A 6,009-nucleotide genomic window follows, 5' to 3' on the forward strand; every position below is an offset into this window, starting at 1 on the left:
CGCCCCCACCCGCGCCTCCATCAGCGCGAGGGAAACCGGGAGGACTGTGTGTTCCATCGACCGCCAGAATCTCAGCCGCTGGGTCGCTGCTGTCGCACTCGGATGCAGTCTCCGCGGAGCTAGTCGACAGGTCGAACAGGCTGCAGAGGGATTCATCGGGCTCGATTGCCGCGACTTGTGGGGCTGCCAACTGGCGGGCCACGGCATGCCTCACCCACCGCTGGAGTCTTGACCGACCGGAGCGCTTGCGCTGGCGGGAGACAGGGCGGGGAGACGACACAGGGGCCGACCGATACTGAGTCGATGGCTTCCGCAGGAGGACGCCACGAATGCATGCGCGGAAGTACGTCGCACCGCGGACGGGGAGCGCGTCGATGTCGAGTGGTGCCTCCTGAAGCCAGGCAGAGTCATCGACGATGAAGGTGAGCGCGCCGAGACGGATCTCGCGGTCCTCCACCAAAACTCCGCAAGAAAACATGATCAAAGGGATCGGAAAAGATCGCAACTTCTCCAACTAAGCGCTAAGATTCCGGCCCCATGGTGGGCGCCAACTGTCGTGGTTCTAACTCTGACAGTGATGTAGGGGGGTGAATATGGAGAGGCTAGATCTTAGCTATTGGGAAGTTGTTACACGCGAGGTTTACAAGTTCAGGCCCATCTTAGAGGAAGTAATAGCCCTACGTCTCGGAGCCCGGAGGCAGTCGACTAGATTATGCGTGTACGGATACAGGGGTGCGAACCCTTCATACTGAGGAGGGGGGTGGCTTATATAGAGTTCGCCGGACCCCTCCCGCCCTCAGTAATGCAGGGTTTAAGGTACATTTAAGGTTGGGCGTTTCTGGTAACATCCCTAATAAAGTGCTATAATGATCGTAAAGACTACTTAGCAGCCGACCGTTTGCCTGCGGAGTGACTTTAGGTCTCCTGGTAGTCGAGTGGTTGGCTTCATGGTCGAGTGATAGCTTCTTGGTCAAGTGTCTTGAACCCGTCGAGTGGGATACCTTCAAGTCGATTGAAAGGTGACTTCTCCTAGGGGTGTCCTAGGGTAGGACTCTTTGGTCAGGTCCGTGTCCCTACCCTAGGTACATGTCTTCATCAGGACTAATGGGCTGACCCGGCCTGGACCAAAGCCATGTTTTCTACTAGTGCTCCTTCAGGGACCGCACTAGTCTGGGTTTAATGCCGCTCATTATAAGACCATTTGCTCGTTCGACTTGACCATTAGTGTGAGGGTGATAGACGGATGCATAATCGAGCTTAATGCCCATTTTGCTGCACCAAGTTTTTACCTCATCGGCTGTAAAGTTCGAGACATTATCGGTGATGATACTGTGGGGCACACCATAGCGGTGTACAACCCCGGATATGAAATCTATCAGTGGTCTGGATTCGGCTGTTTAACTGGTTTGGCCTCTATCCATTTGGTGAATTTATCCACCATGACCAATAGGTGCTTTTTCTTATGGCTTCCTCCTTTAATGGGTCCGACCATATCAAGCCCCCAGACCGCAAAGGGCCAAGTTATGGGGATTGTTTGGAGAGCAGTAGGTGGCATATGGCTTTGGTTTGCAAAGAGCTGGCAACCGGCGCAATGTTGAACGAGGTCCTGTGCGTCTGCTCGAGCTGTGGTCCAGTAGAAACCTGTATGGAAGGCCTTACTTACAAGGGGCCGAGCTGCACTGTGATGGCCACCGAGTCCAGCATGAATTTCTACCAAAAGTTGCCGTCCTTCCTCCTCGGAGATGCACCTTTGTAGTACTCCGGTAGCGCTTTTGTTATAAAGCTCTCCCTCATGGACCTTGTAGGCTTTAGACCGCCACACAATGCAACGTGCCTCGTTTTGGTCCTCCGGGAGTTCCTGCCTATTTAGGTAAGCCAAGAAGGGTTCTGTCCACGGGGTGATGACAGCCATAATCACGTGGGCTGAAGGTGTTATCTCGGTCGTGGGGCCTCCGATTACGTCAGAGTGTTCGGGGGCTGGTGTTGTGGCCGGATCCGGACTCTTGTAGCCGGTCTCCCCTTCCCACACCACGGATGGCTTAAACAGCCTTTCCAGGAAAATATTAGGTGGGCAGGGTCAGGCTTAGCGCCTATTTGGGCAAGGATATCTGCCGCTTGATTGTTTTCTCGGACCACATGGTGGAATTCGAGCCCCTCGAATCGAGCTGACATTTTGAGGACGGCATTGCGATAAGCCATCATTTTTGGGTCCTTGGCATCAAAATCTCCATTTATCTGGGATATTGCGAGGTTCGAATCACCATGCACCTCCAGGCGTTGAATGCCCATGGAGACTGCCATCCGGAGACCATGCAACAGGGCCTCATATTCGGCTGTGTTGTTGGAGTCTGTGTATAATATTTGGAGTACGTATTGGACTATATCTCCGGTTGGGGATGTCAGGACGATGCCTACCCCCAGACCCGCCAGGATTTTCGAGCCATCGAAGTGCATGATCCAATTGGAGCACGCGTCGTATTCTTTAGGGAGTTCGGCTTCTGTCCATTCGGCGATGAAATCAGCTAGTACTTGTGACTTAATGGCTCGCCATGGTTTGTATGATATGTCGAACGGGAGGAGCTCAATAGCCCATTTAGCAATCCGGCCCGTGGCATCGTGGTTGTTTATAATGTCATTGACTGGAACCTCGGAGGCCACCGTAATTGACCACTCTTGAAAGTAGTGTCATAGTTTCCGAGATGCCATGAAGAGCGCGTATGCTATCTTTTGATAATGTGGGTACCGGGATTTGCATGGAGTGAGGACAGTAGATACGTAGTATACCAGCTTTTGAAGCAGGAACTTATGTCCGTCTGTTTCTCGTTCGACGATGAGTACTGCGCTTACAACCTGGTGTGTTGCCACTGTATCTAACAACATTGGTTCGCTAGTATTTGGCATGACCAAGATTGGGTTGCTGGCCAAGGCAGCTTTTATTTCTTCCAATCCGGCCATAGCCGCGTCCGTCCACTCGAAGTGTTCGGTGTGCCTAAGAAGGCGATAAAGAGGTAATGCCTTTTCTCCCAGTCGGGAGATAAAGCGGCTTAAGGCAGCCACACATCCAGTTAATTTCTGGAATTGCTTGAGGTTTGTTGGGATAGACAGCTGTGGCAGAGCTTGGATTTTAGCCGGATGTGGTTCAATTCCTCTGTTGGAAACGATGAAGCCCAAGATATTTCTGACGGGTACGCCAAAAACGCATTTTTCCGGATTGAGCTTAATGTCATATGCTCGGAGATTGTCGAACATGAGCGTCAAGTCGTCTATCAAAGATTCGACGTGTCTGGTTTTAATTACCACATCGTCTACATATGCCTCCACTGTTTTGCCGATTTGTGCTTCTAGGCATGTCTGAATCATGTGTTGATAGGTCGCACCGGCGTTTTTGAGCCTGAAGGGCATGGTGTTGAAACAAAAGGGGCCATATGGAGTAATGAATGCAGTCGCGGCTTGATCGGGCTCTGCCATCTTGATTTGATAGTATCCGGAATATGCGTCGAGGAAACACAACGAGTCGTGTCCCGCGGTAGCATCGATAATTTGATCGATGCAGGGGAGGGGGAAGGGATCCTTGGGGCAAGCCTTGTTAAGGTCCTTAAAATCGACACATAGGCGCCAGGATTTATCCTTCTTTGGTACCATCACCAGGTTTGCTAGCCAGTCCGTATGTTTTATTTCTCTAATGAATCCGGCCTCGAGTAACTTTGCTAGTTCTTCTCCCATGGCTTGCCGCTTGGGTTCGGAGAAACACCAAAGAGTTTGTTTGACCGGCTTGTATCCCTTTAGAATGTTTAGGCTATGCTCGGCCAGCCTGCGTGGGATGCCTGGCATATCTGAAGGATTCCAGGCGAAGATGTCCCAATTCTCGCGTAAGAACTCCCGTAGTGTGGCGTCTGTTGTGGGGTTCATCTGTGACCCGATGGATGCTATTTTTGAAGGTTCCGTTGGGTGGACCTGGAATTTGACAATTTCATCCGCTGGTTTAAAAGAGGTGGACTTGGGTCTTTTGTCGAGTATCACGTCGTCCCTGTCCACTACAGAGCGCAGCGCAGTTAGTTCTTCGGCTGCAAGGGCTTCGGATAACGCTTCGAGAGCTACTATGGTGGTTTTGTTTTCGGCGCGGAGTGCTATGTCCGGATCGCTAGCTAGAGTGATGATTCCATTGGGCCCGGGCATCTTGAGCTTCCTGTACCCGTAATGGGGTATAGCTTGGAAGATCGTGAATGCCTCTCACCCTAAAAGGGCGTGGTATGCGCTACTAAACGGGGCCACTTGGAATGTGATTTCTTCAGACCTGTAATTCTCCGGCGTGCCGAATACCACATCTAGTGTGATTTTTCCCGCACATTGTGCCTCCCGACTAAGGGTGATTCCTCTGAAGGTCGTGCTGCTTTGCTCAATGCGGCTCTTGTCTATTTCCATTTTTCTAGGAGTCTCCTCATAGATGAGGTTTAATCCGCTGCCACCACCCATGAGTACTTTAGTAAGCCGAAGCCATCCACAATTGGACTAAGGATTAAAGAGGATGGAGCTCGGGCTGTGCGGAATTGGGGTTCGTCACTGGCATTGAAGGTTATGGCCGTGTCGATCCATGGATTTATCGTTGCAACGTGGCAAACTTCGGGGAGGCTGCGAAGTGCCCGCTTGCGCCTATTGTTTGAGGCGAAAGTCTTGAAGACTGTCAGTATTGTATTGTTATTTTCCAAGGGAGGGTGCTCTGTGATATTAGTGACGAGGAGGTCCTCGCCGCTCCTGGCCACCTGCCGAAGTATCCAACATGCTCTAAGGCTGTGTCTTGGCATGGTATCCGATGTACTATGAATTTTGCATGGCCCATTGAGCCATTCCTCCAATAAGGTTCCGTGCCCTGTAGCGGGTTTTCGCTTCTTTGTAATTGGATTGGGTGACTTACGAGAGTACACTGTCGAAATCCTGGATTCGGGGGTCTCCGGACAGCCGGACTATATCCTTTGGCCGGACTGTTGGACTATGAAGATACAAGATTGAAGACTTCGTCCCGTGTCCGGATGGGACTCTACTTGGCGTGGAAGGCAAGCTAGGAAATACGGATATGTATATCTCCTCCTTTGTAACCGACCTTGTCTAACCCTAGCCTCCTCCGGTGTCTATACAAACCGGAGGGTTTTAGTCCGTAGGACAACATACAATCATACCATAGGCTAGCTTCTAGGGTTTAGCCTCTTTGATCTCGTGGTAGATCAACTCTTGTAATACTCATATCATCAAGAACAATCAAGCAGGACGTAGGGTATTACCTCCATCAAGAGGGTCCGAACCTGGGTAAACATCGTGTCCCCTGCCTCCTGTTATCATCCGCCTTAGACGCATAGTTCGGGACCCCCTACCCGAGATCCGCCGGTTTTGACACCGACATTGGTACTTTCATTGAGAGTTCCACTGTGTCGTCACCATAAGGCTTGATGGCTCCTTCGATCATCGCTAGCGATGCGGTCCAAGGTGAGGCTTTCCTCCTCGGACAGATCTTCGTATTCGGCGGCTTCGCACTGCGGGCCAATTCGCTTGGCCATCTGGAGCAGATTGAGAGCTACGCCCCTGGCCATCAGGTCAGATTTGGAAACTTGAACTACATTGACGATGTCCGCGGAGACTTGATCTTCGACGGATTCGGACCCATGTCGCACGCGCCGTACAATCGTGACGAGCATGATGTAACTCTGCCGTCGGACAATGTTCGGGAGATCGCATCCGCAACTACTCCGTCCATCAATCCGGAGCAAGTCGTGACATCCGAGAGCAGAGGGATGCACCCCGCCATGGAGGCCACACTCTCAATGGCGATAGAGCCGGATACTGACTTCACACCTTACGAGAGCCGTGTCACTGAACCACTGGATTCGTCTCCGGCCATGGACTCCGAGCTGCTCATATCCGTGCCCGTCGAGTCCGACTGGGCACCGATCATGGAGTTCACATCCGCGGATATCTTTCAGCACTCACCTTTTGGGGATGTGCAAAACTCATTAAGCT

The sequence above is a fragment of the Triticum dicoccoides genome, chromosome 4A (assembly GCF_002162155.2).
Source record: "Triticum dicoccoides isolate Atlit2015 ecotype Zavitan chromosome 4A, WEW_v2.0, whole genome shotgun sequence".
NCBI classification, from domain to species: Eukaryota; Viridiplantae; Streptophyta; class Magnoliopsida; order Poales; family Poaceae; genus Triticum; species Triticum dicoccoides.